General features: G+C 39.4%; 1 protein-coding gene across 1 annotated transcript in view; it reads left to right on the top strand.

Annotated features, from left to right (window-relative positions):
- The first annotated feature begins 3,195 nt into the window (after positions 1 to 3,195).
- The window catches only part of LOC124268403 (inositol 1,4,5-trisphosphate receptor type 3-like), a 162,395-nt gene continuing 149,620 nt past the window's right edge, over positions 3,196 to 15,970 (top strand). Inside the window, 1 exon segment of the mRNA XM_046703374.1 lies at positions 3,196 to 3,432. The gene's annotated coding sequence lies outside the window, so the exon portion shown is untranslated.

Raw genomic sequence — 15,970 nt, 5'->3', positions numbered from 1 at the left:
CGTCTACCGTCACCTTATCCTGAGTCAACACTTTCACTTTGGTGATAATTCCATTCGGAGTCATAATTTAAACTAGTTACATAGCTGAGCCCCGTTAATAGGAACAATAGCGTTTTAAATGGAAAAATCTGGAATAAGAGATCGGTTTAAATAACAGAAAATACCACAGTGTGTTTTGATATCGAACATATCAACACTAACCCATTAAAGTACAACTTTCCTGGAATGCCCTTCTTTCCATCAATTCAAACAATTCTTCTAACTTCTTTGTAAACGTTACAAACCACTGTAATGAGTGTAAAAAGCATAGCTAACCAGCTTCAGTGGCAAAGAGATTAGTGACACACTTTGAGACTTGTTCTTATAAGCATCAGGTTACCGCCGGTTATAAACGTCGGATATTTTAGAATCTGAATATCATATGATTTAAGTGAAAGCAACAAAACTGTCAACAATGTACGGTGTACTAGCAAGAGGTTCGGACATGCTCCCCCATTTCACGAACACCGGGTGTCATCAGAGAGTTGACCCCGGTTAATTGTCCCTTTGAATTTAGAAATGATATATATTATGTTTGTTTTCTGAGATGGTCCTAGCTGAGATTGACGACAACAGGGACGATGTGGTAGCCTAGCGGTTAAAGCTACATGTTGTCACGCCGGAGAACCGGGTTCGATTCTCCACATGGGTACGATCTGTGAAGTCAAGTTCTAGAGTTATTGCTGGAATATTTGCTAAAAGCGGCGTAAAACCTTAAGCAGTCGGTTGCCAGCAAAATGGCCTGTAAACCTAATCAAATCATCGTGATGAGGTACTGTAGCTTTTGAGTAAAACCTTTTTTACATTTAACTCGATACCTTTATGATTATGAAACCCTATTTGCTCTCCATTTGATACCTTAAAAGTTTGCCTTTTCTAAGACTCATTAGGATACATGAATATTATGCAATATGTCAGGTCTCCAACCAGTAGCGGCTGTGTGTACATTAACAGTCTGATAAGATCTTGTCATGTTCGTGTGTTCCCAGAACGGTTAGTGAGCCATAGTTTTTGTGGTGGGACATTATTGACATAGCATATCCTTTCACATTATGCCTATGTTGTAATACTTTACTCAGAGTGATTAAACGACTAAGATAGATTAATGCTTCTCGATTCTGTTGACTCCCGTCGATATTAATAACAGATCGACTAAGTATCTATTTCAGTGCGTCTGGAGGTTAATATGAAAATAACATGTTGTTCAGTATTGATTACATAATTATCTTATTATTGCATAATCTACCAAGATCGCCATTAACCCGACCTGATATTATGTGAATATTAATTATTAACATTACGCAATATGATCATTGGCATAAGAAGTTACTTTTTACTAATAAATATTGTATCTGAACTCTAAAATACATTATGCTTTTCGTATTTGCACGTCCAGGTAATTCTATCATCTTGTAATAACCTATAACAATTCAAACTATTCCTTAGTTCAGCAATATTGTTAACCGAAAAGGGATATCACGAATTTTACGATCGATGATGATATCACTTCCGCAGTATACTGGCGCAGTGGGCATTCCGTGGAAGAAGAGGTGTCCAGATGCTTGTCGTAAGAGCCGAGTAAAGAGCATTTAGTGGTCAGGCTCTGGTTCAGGCTCTGTGACCTACCTGGTTTCTTGTCATGGTCCTCTGATTACCGAACCTCTCAGATAGTGATGACACTGTTTCTATGACCAGTACGTGTAGTAACACATAGCGTTGAAACGCGTAGGAGGGAATTTACCCATGGGGTCTATTTTTATATATGTATGTATACTGTTAAGGTATATACTGTACACTGCTTTAGTATAAGGAAAAGTTGACAGTACAGATGCATAATTGTGGCAAAAGTCGTCATCGTAGTCCTATTATGTCATATGACATCGCCGGGAACGTAGAAATGGACTTTCTGTAGATTGTATTTATATGTCACGGTTACATTATTTGCGACCCTATCACGCGGGCTGCTGTACTATAGGTGACATCTGGCACGGTCTGAATGGATATTTTCCACTTCTACCAATAACAACATCAAACATTGACTTAAGACATTTTAAGGGATCTATATTCTATATTCGATATTGTTTAGTAAAAATGTAATGTCAAAATGAGAGATTGACTACTGAAACAAATATATACTCATGATATTGTCCCAATTGTACAACCGACTCTGCTTTTAGCAGAGATTTCTTCTACATGTTTAAAGGGTTTTGTCGCTTCTATTCACAGAGTTGATGTACATATACTTATTAACTTCCACCTCATAATGTTGTATTTGGGAAAGGTACTGCGTCCTACCTGCTGGGCTACTGTGTAGTTATTACCTGGAAAGGTGCCAACGGTTCAATTTTCATTGGAGTTGATAATGAATTAATCTATTCCTTACTCAGAAACAGTGTCCAGATGATTTCATTTGAAATGATTGGTAGCATCTAGCAAACACGAAACAAGATCAATGCAGAAAGTACACGCGAAATGAACACACAGTTGGAGAGAGGTTCGTATCGACACATCACATGCATTGTCCACTTAACGTTTGAGTGGCACTGAAATGGCGTTCTTTGTCTTTTTCTAGGACATCCCATATTAAACACTGAGTATTTGCCAAAGTGTATTGGATTCTTCAGTTATTTCCCAGCTTGACTTTCAATGAAAAGATGAATCCAGTGAGTAAGTGGTGTTTTACTGTCTCGCCTAACTACCTAACACACCCAATCTCACAAGAACATCCGCAGTCTTAACACAGATCGATGCTGTAAAATGCCCGTGGTAACACACACGCGATTTTTGTTTGATAAATTCCCCTAGATATCTGTTATGATATGACGATACTTAACAGATCACAAACAGTGAAGCGCATTAATTCACCAACACAATTATGACCAGTCCCCCGAGTCAGCCATGTTCGATTGATGAAACAAAGCACACGGCAGGCGAGTCTGCGCGCCCACAGCACGCACCATGTTGCTCCAACTCCACTGCTATTAGCGATACGAGTAAGCTAGTAATTGTTGCGTTAGACACATTCCTTGTGATTGTGAAAGGCCTACCAACCCAGAGATGAATGTTGGAAGTAATGGACTGGCTGTTTCGTTTGATTGGCTGATGAGCGATTTCCAGTCGTTTCCCTTTTCTGTTGGTGCGCCATCTGCCGGGATGATTTGATTGGCCGCTCTTCAATTTGTGAAATTCGATTCCTCTTGTGGCAAAAGAGATGACTTCAGTAGTGATCAAGTCACAACTTTGCTGAGTTTGGGATGTAAATTTAACGCCCATGTTTGTGTGACTTTTTTGTAAGTGTGATATTTCTGAGGGGATAACGAAAGGATTTTCTACCACCAGGAGAATGTAGACACGTATAGCTCGTGTTGTGCCCGACGTACAGTTTACAAGTCGGTAGGTATAACATAAGTTTGACAAAGTTTGGTGACTCTTGTGGGAGTATTATATAACAACACACACCTCGTGAACAAAGCCAATGGGAACCGAGGCTATCGATTAGGTTAGCTAAGGTCTTAATCACAAAATAACATCTACGTGTATTATTGTATTGCCAGAGGTGCAGACACCTTCCCCAGATACGTGATGTAATATGATAAACAATACTTTTATCTTCCCATGGTACTCTGAGCACTGGCAATGATGAAGAGAAACACTTATACGTGATGGCATTGTAGCTTTGATGTTGCAAATTATTTTATCACTATTCTCTCGTGATATTGTTTTTTTAGCATATGAACCTATATGTAACATGTAATACGACATCGTCAGCCTTCTTGTTAACTGAATTGACATGTCATTCCAATGATTAAAGGTGTTAACTGTGTCCGAGTTCGAATCCCCTGCGAGGACATTTGGATATCCAATTGAAGCGGCATACTGTAAGGCTCACTCACACCCAAGTCAGGTGTAATAACAACAATAATCTCCTTACCCACAGCAATACCAACATACATCAATATGCTGAATAGTCTAGGATTCCAACAGGGAAGGTTGTGTATGCTTACATTACTTCTACTTCACTAGTGATTGTATAATCTATAAGTGTCGGCAAATACAAGCAGTAGGAGAGCATGTGGAAATGCATCGATGGCGCTGCATTGAGAACAGGTGTAACTACCTCGGCTACCTTGACTTCTGTGCAGTTCAACAATTGCAGTTATTGAAGTATAAATAACCAAGTATGGAGTCCTCGCGGGACCATGTTTGACGTAGCTTTTGAATTATACATCGGTGTGTGTCCAGTGCGACTGACACCAAGTCATATATATGTATTGGTCTCGAGTGTAGCACATGTACCCGCGATGACATCCTGCCGCTTGTCATGTCTATAACTGTACGTAATCGATTACAAATAAATACCAGGAGAATACTTATCATCGTTACCCATTCACAAGTCTGTTCTCACCGTATACACTGGCAACGTGATATATGGATTTCTTCAGCGTGGACAAGTAACGTCACTGCAACCTTGTACATATGTATACAATGACAATGTACTCAGGCGTACGTCATTGTTCTATATTACTTTTCTCATATCATATGCTAAATCCTTAAAATGCTCCATCTAATTTATTGTATCAGTAAACTCGCGCTTAATTGGTGATGTTACTGTGACAATGTCCAACCATGTGTGAAATTCAAATCTGGGGATTTAATTATATTATATTCTCTCATAATTAAATGTGTTTTTGCTTTTCGTCAGAATTGTATCGTTTACTTCATGGTACTAGGTTAACATGCGCATATACTTAATTATATACGTACATCTGTTACCTGGCATTATTTGCATATGCACGCTGTCATTCTCTCGACGTGAACCCCCAAACACAGCATTGTACGCCTCACAAAGGTATGCATGAAAATACCTCTGTATGCATGAAAATACGTCTATGCATGAAAATACTACTGTGTGCATGTATTGCCGTCGTTTGTTATCCTATTTCATGACAGGCATCAGTGGTAATTATCGCTATCCTTACCTCGTTGCTGACAATCGTTTCGGTACGATACCTTTAACACATCTACCCTCACAGTAACCTGCATTCCTTGCTTCTGTTATGCTGGTACAATGAGGTGTTCCACAACAAGCCGATCCCTACCCCCTCGGGACCGTGCAGCCCGGCACCAACACATGACTGTGTAGAGATCGATGTGCTCACATATCTAGTAATATTAAGATTACCCTGAAACCTGAACTCGAACCATTGAGGCTATGCAAGGCATCTCACTGTGTAGTTCCAACACATTGATTAAGTAAAATTCTTTTATTCTAAAATTCTCGGCCACCTGCTGTGGAAATGTCTCATAGCAGGTTCTTTGGCATGAATTCGTTTTGAGTGATGGTAATATGACTGTGGGCATTCTTTGACACACTTGTTCAAACATACAGGCGGAACATGCTTATAGGCTTTGTTGATGAAAACAAGCCGCAAGTCTTAAGATAGATTTATTCTTTAATATTGAATTACGTGCCATTCAACTATCGTGCTTTATGTAGGTAGGTTTGTTTGCATACATACTTTGGGAAATAGCAACTGGTATATAGACAGTTAGTTATTCTTCAACGTTGTTTGGTAAACCTCAACTTCTATGGACTGTTTTTCGACAATTATCATTTCAACAAATTATCATAAACAAATGGTTAATTGATATGTAGGTTACATCTATGGGTGTCCGGTTGATAATATAGGTCACCAGACACCTATCCCCGGGGAATCGGACTTGACTAATTGCATGTCACACGGCGTGAAACCTTCACTCACTCACTCACTCACTCACTCACTTGTTAGTCGGGTAACAACTCGATTGCATACAGCTGGACTATTGCTTAGTGCGGCGTTAAACAACAACTAAACGAAAAATAGGCTAAACCTTTCAGAAAATTGTTTACGAAATTGGCATGCTGCATTAAGCAAATTTGATCAATCTAAGTACCATGTTGTACCACGTGACGGTAGGTTGATATATGTTATAGAACCATATAACCATGACTATAACATCTCCTCACGAACCACACCGCCCTCAATGACGAGTATCGGTCGATTTTAGATGAACTCTAGCAAACGTATATTTCCTTAAGAGAAGGCCGCTTTCTGGGGTATCGCAGATATGTGTCAGGCTACATGTATCAAGTGAAAAGTTTATGGGCCGTGTCATTTATTCATTCGGTCGTTTAGACAATGGAACCGCTAGATCATGTACATACATACATACATACTAACATTTGTATAGCGCCGATATCCAGCTCAGCTCAGCTGCTCAAAGGCGCTTTGTTTTTCCCTCGTTCACTGGATGTCAATCTCAACGGCACATCGTATTGTCAATCTCAACTCCCTGGGGAGCATACAACTCTTGCAGCCACTAGGCGCACCGAGTTATTGTGGCATTCCCATCCTTACGAGGTACCCATTCACAGCTGGGTGGACTGGGACACATAGTCACAGTACTTTGTCCAAGTTTACTGCACGTTGCTGTACCCGCAACTAGGTGTTTGCACGTATTCATGTGGCCACCATCTGGTCATATACCAACGGATTCGTGGGTTCTTTTAAGTGCACAGGGTTGTGTACTGTACACTAGGGGTTGTGACAACACTGACAGAGTCTGCGCACATGTATACTAAACGAGTAAGAGATCTAAACCTCATGGCTCAATGGTGGGTTAGAACTCGGTACCTGTCCAAGGTTAGTCCTAACAGTACTAAATGTGACACGACAGCAGCTCCTGCCTCCATGTACATACCAATTGGTGTCTTCAGTGGTGATTGTTCCATGATTATTACTGATGCTTCTTGACTTCTCAGAGGCTTCAATCTATAACTTTATTGGAATATTTATAAAATATATGCAGTTGATATATACATATAAAACCCATGTGTACTAATAACAGTTATTTTAAACTATATACACATCATAATATTGAGGTTTAAAGATGTCCGTTTTGAGATCGTCTTGTTTGCATCATTGCGAAAATTCCGCATAAATAGGAAATCCTTAACTGATAGATAATATGCATTGTTTAATATGAAATAGCAAACGAAGTTGGCTTAGACCGAATGAAAATTGTTGCTAATTTGCCAGAGGTCTTCCCTCTCTTAATGTTATTAACAGAGATGTGTTATCTGTTATCTGCTCAAGGTTCATATGTAGCTGACAGAGAATTCATTAACGATTAGGTTTCACTCTCCATTCGCCCATATTCCAGCTGTATCATGGAGGATCGTATATAGATAATTTGGACCAATCAAACCACTGCTTCATGGTATAAGTGTGGACATTTTCAAATATCATGGATCAGTGACAGAAATGTCAGATACAATTCCTGTGTCCCCGTGTTTGTTCGTGCGAACACTTCACGTGCATTGGCATGTATTTGTGCAGGACGCCAGCTTTGGGGCAGGATACGCTCACCCCTATCGCTATTTGATAGTGACTCACAAACACATGACAGTCCAAATCGTACCATAATCCCTGTGGTTTACGTGTATGAAATATATTAAGATACATGGTCAGATATTGATTAGAGTTTATTAAAGGCTGTGTAAGAGTGATATCCAATCGACTGTGGACATGTATGATCTATCTTTAATCAAAGATTTGAAATAATCAGTCTTCCTTCATCCAACTCCCGCTGATTTGTAGATCCGATCATTTTGATTTGACACCAATAGGGCATCTAAAAAATAGGTTATTCTATTATATACACGATCAGATGACACGGCCTATCTACATAAAGAAGGAAGTGTTATTCACAGGTCTTGAGTAAATTCTATATGGGAAATGTGCAAAGCAGATTGGGTCAGACGTAAAGGTCACATATCATGGTGTTAGTTTCACTCTGCTGACGGTTTGTCGCTGGGTTTTCGTGTTTGGTTATTTTACACAAAATAATGACAGACAGGCATAAGACACATGAATAAAATGACCGACTCTCTCATATAATGTCATCTTTTCTATCAGTTCTATTAACCGTTTCCTGAGCATAAATCTAGTCAGATATGGGAAATCATGAAAAAGGCACATCAATATTTTATTACGAAGGTGAAGAAAGAAATAGATTGAAAATTTGATGATTCGATCGTCCAGCTTCTACAGCAGCAGATCTTAAAGTCACAGTCTTCAATTTGATACCCGACAATTCCTCTCCAAACTAAGTCATATTAGTTCAACAAAATTCAATTTATTCTAAAAACATATCGATTACTTTTGTTGAAATGCCGAGAAATCCGTGTTTTGACGAGCCTCTGAAACTCCATGGGCTCAGAGGCCGGTACCCCTAACGTTGATGTAAGATGAGGGATGGTGTAGAATACCTCAGCCACTAGCTCTCACAAAGGGGAGGCCGTTATGCATATTTGATACAAATCGGGCTTTAGAACGCTTCAGCGACTTCAAAATAACCTTATATGGGAATTGGAATCAGCCGTGCCTTTAACACTGGCGATATCACCGTGACATCAGATACATCGTCATTACCAACAGCGGCCCTACCACGGCCGTCAGACCATTAAACATCCAGTGGACGCGAAACATCAAAGAAACATTCAGTTATCGGAAATGGTGTTGTACCCGCCGGTTTCTGACTGATACAGTGGTGATGGGTTGAGGTTGATCACTCACTCACTCACTCACTCACTCGTAATTTTGAAATTAAAAAATGGCAGTCTGTATGCTCATAAGTTCAATATGTAACAGATGAGATATTGTTTGCATATCGGTGATTTTTAACGTCATAGCCGCAGTAAGATTCGAGCAGTATGGAAAAAATGGAAATCAATAGAAATTTAAAAACGATCAAGCAAATATTGATGTGATTGTTTACAGAGTGCTTTGTAAAGGGCGGACCGAGGGACGCCTGTCATCGTTTGTGATAACTACACCTGGCTTTCTCCATTGTAAACATTACTTTAAAAAGTCAAATTTCTTCCTTTTTTGGCATTTGGTTTATAGACAGGTTAAAGAACCAACAGTAATGGGAAGTATTTTTACAAATATATTTCTATAATTGATTGAATGAGCGATATAGAGATAAAAAGTCACCTTCATTGTGTAGGAATATTGAGAGTTAACTGAGTCAATATCACGTTCAAGAATATATTGAACCACACAGCGCACAGCCCAAGCCTAACTCCTTGCATTGCAGTATTGCATGTGGGTGGATGTGATTATATGCAAATTATTATTTCGAGATTATTACTTTGTATTTCATATTTGCTGTATATGTTCTCATTATTTGAATAATGATGACACATATTTTCAATTACAATCTAAACTTTAGAATTAAAATTTAATTTAAGAAAATCATGACATGCAAGATCAATGACACGTTTTTACCGATTATTGATTAGAATCGATCCATTTGTCAACCGCCCTCTGAAGTTATATCAATAACACTAGCATAAAATTTCAAACATGATCAAGCACCTAGAAAGGCTGTGACTTATTCCCTCACATTGGTTCCTATAGATTATTTCAGTAGTAGCCTTTTCACATTGATTTTTGTGTTTATTAACCTCATATTTTCAAGACTCTGGACGAAAGGCATTCCGTTGCTTTATACGTGTTGAAAGTTCGTGTTTTGTCTTAGAAGTTGAACAGCTCCAGTCAATTAACACCCCTAGCGTGTGTGCCCGTATCGGTCGCCAGCATTTTAATCTTTGGAGAAAAGTTCAGATTTGTTGATAAACTCAACACGAATTTAGAAAAACGTGTTATTTCCCATCAGGTATGAATGTGTAGAAGGGTGTATAATAACACAATGTACATTTTGTAATGAAGAGTGTTCAAATCAAGTGCTCTGCCATTATTGAAATGAATCGTAACTACATCATACTGAGTAACATCTGTTAGTCTGAATAATTAGGTGTTTTGTTATGTTTGCAGTTACAACCAACATGCAGGCATAAAGGTCTGGTCGTATGATAAGTGACAACAAAGATATCGATTTGCTTCAGTATTACCTACTGCTTTCAACTATTAACATGATCATCACACACATTGGCTTCAAGGAATTTTGAACCGGGTTTGAACCGAGATTTGCTCCTATTATGATCCTGTTTTGTCAACACTACATCAAGGGTCTCACTGAAGTGGTAAACGTTTCACAAAGTAAATAGTGTTACAATCCCGAAACAACGCTCAACATTTTCTACAGATAGGTCATTGAAGTATTGCATGTACAGCGAGTGTATGTTGATTTAATTCGTCAGCAATAATTGTGTATATCACGGTCTTCTCATAATAGTATCAAACAATTTGAAACTGTAGGATTGGTCATGCGGTCATTGAAATTGTAATTATTTTGTTTGTTATGTCCTGCTACATTCACAACACCCCAGCAGTATGATGGCAGGGTGTAAATATTGAGACCAGATAATCCATTGACGGACACCTCGAGGATCAATCCAAGCAGTTGGGATACGGTCTCATGCAAGGAACCAAGTTATGGAGCCTTGCCGTTCAAACCTTGTAGTTGCCTCTCGCTACAAGCATATGTTGTTGGATACCTCTATTCTTAATCGGAATCCTCAAGGGATGTTAAACCGTGACGACGTCGTGGTGGCCGTCGTCGACTCAGAACAGCATGTCTACTCAGTCTACGATTACATACGGTGACCTATTCATATCACTTACACAGCTAATTTTACCTTTTAGTCTCAAAGGAGTCTGTTTTAGCAGATAATGCTGATTCTCAAGCGCTGAGGTTGTGTCATCAAAGGGGTACGATATACTCACCTTTTCGCGAACAGCATTCAATTTGGATAATGATTCATAAACAGATGCTCGCAATAAGTCCCAATCGTGCATTCGACCCTTCGAAAGGGTTTTTCACTTCAATGTTTATGTGTACAGTTTTGGGGATTGTTTTCATATATACTATTTATAATATAGAGTTTACCGATGTTGAATTCCCTTCACCCGGTGGTCGGGAAAGTATGATGGGATCAACTGAAGAACTCTGAAGCTTGACAGAGCATTGCGGTAACAATGACATCCATTTGATAACTGAATGTTTCTTAAACGTGAAATCCACCTACCCGATGTTTCAAGTAACAACATAACATTGTTGATATTAATGTTCTATGTATATGTTTTCATAAACCAAGATATTAGAGGTGTTGTGCACGCAGCATATTAATCAATCCCTTCGTATCTCAGCTGATTGCAACCGGTTGTACTTTCAGATTTAATGCATATTATATCAGGATTGAACTGATATTGTTGATCTAAAACCGGTTGTACTTTGGGGTTTAACTCATTATGTATATCCAGATCAGCTCGATATTGTAGACGTAAAACCGGTTCTAGTTCTAAACGATTAACATTGTAGATTTGAAACGGGATAAAATCATGATAGGCTTATATTGACTTAAAATGCGGCTGGGAAGACCGCAAAATTAGATTTTTAGTACATATGTGAAAAATTATAATTCAATTCCGCAAATATACTCATTTTACATGTCTATTTTGCATTTCAATTAAAGCCTAAAAAATTGAAGATCTGAATGAAGGCGCATTATCATTTCATATATTTTAACATTAGAACTAAGGTTATGCATCTCAATATCGGAATCTAGTTGTACTTGAAGATTGCACAAGTGGCCAAGTCGTTTCATGCGCCGCAATTCGCTATGCAGAGTTGCGTCCCTTACTTGTACCAGCATCCGATGATGCGCCTGTGTTTGTCGGAGCTGATGTGGCAAGCGTCTACGACACGAAACCCTTTAGGTGTTTCTCCATGCTGACCGAAATAATTTCAAAGTAGCGTTAACTCCGACACACATACTCTTGTAACCGACGTCTCAGCCGTACTGCATGCCTTGCTGGCATCACGGTTGCACCACCGGATCTGGTAAGATTTCCACAAGGTTTGTGTGGACAACCTTCAGTCCTACAACCGAGAGATGTGGCTATCAATCAGTTCGTGGTCACGCGATGCCAGTGTTGTCACCACGTTCTTTGTGCTCAGGACTGTAGTAATTAACACCGATGGACACCTAAACACCTACTGTGTCTTCCCTCGTGAACAGACAAGTACACGGAGTGGGTGATGTCGTCATCGATCACGCTGTCGTTACAGTGAGACATGTTGTAGTTTTCTCGCTAGTACTTAGCGATACAATCTCTGTGTAAGTTTATTTACCGATTGTATAAAAAAATTATATCAGTCAATACAATCTCCGTGACAGTATAGTTACCGATTGTATATAAATAATATCAACCAATAGATTCTCAGCATTGTCCGAAAGATTGGGGCAATGTGCTTACGTGATCATATTGCTCCGTCATTCAGCACAATATCTATCGTGGGTTTCACCAAAGTATGGAACGTCTAAGACCTGCATCACGTAGGACTTTGCTGATACGATAAACTGAAAGGTCAAAATATAAATCAAATGATTATGAAAGTGGCGTTAAGCCAAGATTGAACTCACTCACTCACTCACTCACTTGTCGCAGCACTCACTCACGAAGTGTAAATTTGGAATTAAGAAATGGCAGTCTGTATGCACATGAGTTCAATGTGTAACCGATGAGATTGTTTACATATCAGTGAAAGTATGTTTATTGTGTTGTCGAAGACACCGTGCCCTTACGTGATGTTTGGTGGTACACGTGTATGACGTCTGGTCTGTGCTCTCACCGGTCCTTCACAAAGGTACAAAACACTGAGGCTTGTCGAGACTTGCCGAAGCTTGCCTTCTCTTGTCGAGACTATAATTGATATCATGCCATTGAACATGAGAGTGAGATGCTATTTATCTTCCAAAACATTTTCGAATGTTTTCAAATTGTGAACAGTACCAACCAGTCTTGATTTTGATAAATGTTTAGCTTATGTCATTAAGTGGCAAAGGGATTAGTGATGAAATCAGTGTGACGTCATTGTAACATATCCCACCCAAGCGATTTCTACTGTGGAAACATGTTTTGGGAGACACATTCAATGTTTCTATCTCTAAGCCTGTAGCACTGTCTGATCCTGTTGTTTACAGTACACATAGACCAAAACCAATAGCCCAGCACCCCAGTACGCATTCTTAACGGTCAGGATGACATAGTAAGATGTAAATTGCTACTGTCTTAAGATGTATCTGTGAAATTTGGAACTACTTAATTTTGACCCTCTGCTGGCGCCTCCTTTTCATCAAAGCTGACTTCTGTTATCCTGCATTTAGCATGTCTGATGCAATCACGAACATTGTCATGAAAAACTGTTGTTATTCACATCAAACGAATGTTGCTGCATATCTTGTGATCACCGTGGGTCATCACATCTTTTGCCAATCATACTTTTTGCTGATGATCCGAGGAACTTAATAACGCTTAATGACGGCAATCAAAAACACATGGCTTTTTTATCACTTAGGACATAATTGTTGATTTAGAAGGCGCGGACGAGGAGGTGCTTCAGAGTGAAGTGCGTATTCACCAATGTATGACGCTTGGCTAAATGTCATACAATAGTCCTCAATATTACATTACCGAGACTATCATCAGCGATGTTTGTTTAGCAAACTACAATATTGTATTTTACGGTTCCCAGTTTTGTACAGAGAACTAAAATGCAAAGTGGATTCCGGTAGTTCTCCCGACCCATAATGATATCATTGTAGCGTGTGGACACTGGGATGTGACTATACATTTAATATGGAAATACCTGCATTGTCAGCATTCCCGAGGGCCTGGAACAGTCATCAGAGAGATTGAGAACAGCCCCGGTTAAGTGCACATTCACTTCCCATATCATTGCTATATTGAAACATACCCGCCAGAAACACCCGCCGTTGTTTACCATGTGTGTCTATCTATGGGTGATCTGGGGCGGTAATGAATATAGATATGGTAGTGATAAAGTTATTAATCTTGATCAGTGGGTACAGGTAATTGCATCGCCAAGTCGTTTAACAGGACCCAGGTTCGGGATATTCGACAGACCTAGAAATGACGCTTCACAAACTAACTGTATATCAAGAATCCAGTAGTAACTGAGACGGTAGCTAAGTCGCTAATATATCAATATAATGCTTAATCTTTCCCATACACGTTGTGGCATCGCTGATTCCAGGTGATCCATTGATCCACTTTTCAGTAATCGTGGGATAATCGGTTATCCTCAGTCGATTTCTGTATAAACTTCAGAGTGAATCTACGACTGCTTAGATATTTTTTGGTGGATTTGTTTCTCTCAAGATCAGTACACCCTGACAGTATTAGCATGAGTTAATCACATTTTGTGAATGGCAGGTGCTACCGAAAGGGCAGGACATGAACACCTGGTGTCATCGCGGACTTTCAGTGATCCATTCATACAGTTTTCACAGCTAATTTCCCTCAACACGAAACGGAATGTGTTTCTGAGGACAGTCAAGAGAGGGTATTCTTTTGCACTGACGTTCAACATTAGTAATATATCGGCGTACTTTCAATACCGAATAAACGTTTTCCTATTTTGTTCCATATTTCAAGTGCCTGACAGTACGGGATCACTGTATGGGGAAAACGAGGCATTAAACATTTCATTAGACTGAGTTAGCGGATCCTGACACCGACTGACATTGTAGTTCAGGTGTATCTCGGTGTCTGCGGTGACCCACCCGGTCCATGAATATATATAAAGGTTATGAGAGAGTGGTTTATCTGGATATATAATTAGACATTGTTTATGATCATATATTCCTTCCTCCCGCCGCTAATACACTGAACCTCCACATCTCTCCCTATCTCTGTGACCTATATCAACTGATATTCAGAATAAAGTATACACCCATAATTCATGGTAGCTAATTATAGAAATCAACGTTGTTATTCTTTATTGAAATACAACTTTGAAGTGTATACTTTGTGTAGCCCGATAGTTTATATTACCTGTGTGGGTTGTTTAAGTTATAAACCAACTGGCACGTCAGATGACGGTAGAAGAATTATATGTGCTTGTTATGCAATAAGGACTGCGAAGTTCGCTATAAGCTATAACCACTGCTTGGATCTCTGTCCAACACACATAGCCGAGGCCATCCTGTTTAAATAACACCTGTCTTCAATCAGAAAGGAATTTTATTGTAGAAGTTAGGTTGATATATGGCTGGAGATAGCAGCTGCACCCGCCATATTTATAATGAGTTGGAATGAGATGTCAGTGGGGGATATAGACACCACGCCGGACAAAGAGGAGGAGGCTTTTATTGGGGTGATAAATTCTCAACTCCCCCTCAATGGACAATGCAGATGATTGCTGGCGTTGTAAGAAGACGACACACCCATATGAGATATGTATTCTCTATACCTATCAACTCGTGCGCAACACTCGATTGTTATGTAATTATATTTAACCAGTCTTGGGATGACAAATTAGCTACACAAGTGATAACGTCTTTTTGTTGAGCAGCGGACACTTCATTGATAGTACGGTTCAGTGTTGAGGTGAGGTGAAATTGGGTTTAACGTCGTGCTTGAGAATATTTCGCTCACATGACAACGTGCATGCGTGTGTATGTGTATGTACGGCTGCTTGTACTAGCCTAGACTTAAGCTGGTTTTATAGTGCTAGCTCACTGAGATACCATGCCGCAGTGAAGCATGAATACCCAACTCAGACACATTATACTGACTCCGAGCCGACCAGTCCTTGTTGTACCCATTAATACCGATCGCCAGACAGGGACCAACAAGTACCGTATTTTCACTTCTTTTGGTATGAGTTCAGTGTTGAACAGGGAACAGGCTTTTGTTATGTGAGACTTATATTTCCGTGTAAGTACAACATATTTCACAACCCTAACATTCGTTGAGTGCTGTTGTTGTATTCCTGTATTTCTGGTTTCATCACCGTGTCATCACTGTGTCAGCACTATGTCATCACTATGTGGAATAGGTCACCTGTTTTCATCACTATTTGATAGTGAGTTATAAACACATGCCTGTGATAAAGT

The sequence above is a fragment of the Haliotis rubra genome, unplaced genomic scaffold, assembly GCF_003918875.1.
Source record: "Haliotis rubra isolate DU_JTF1 unplaced genomic scaffold, ASM391887v1 Scf138, whole genome shotgun sequence".
Lineage (NCBI taxonomy): Eukaryota > Metazoa > Mollusca > Gastropoda > Lepetellida > Haliotidae > Haliotis > Haliotis rubra.
The sequence above is the reverse complement of the archived record's forward strand: the minus strand, read 5'-3'. Positions and strand labels throughout refer to the sequence as shown.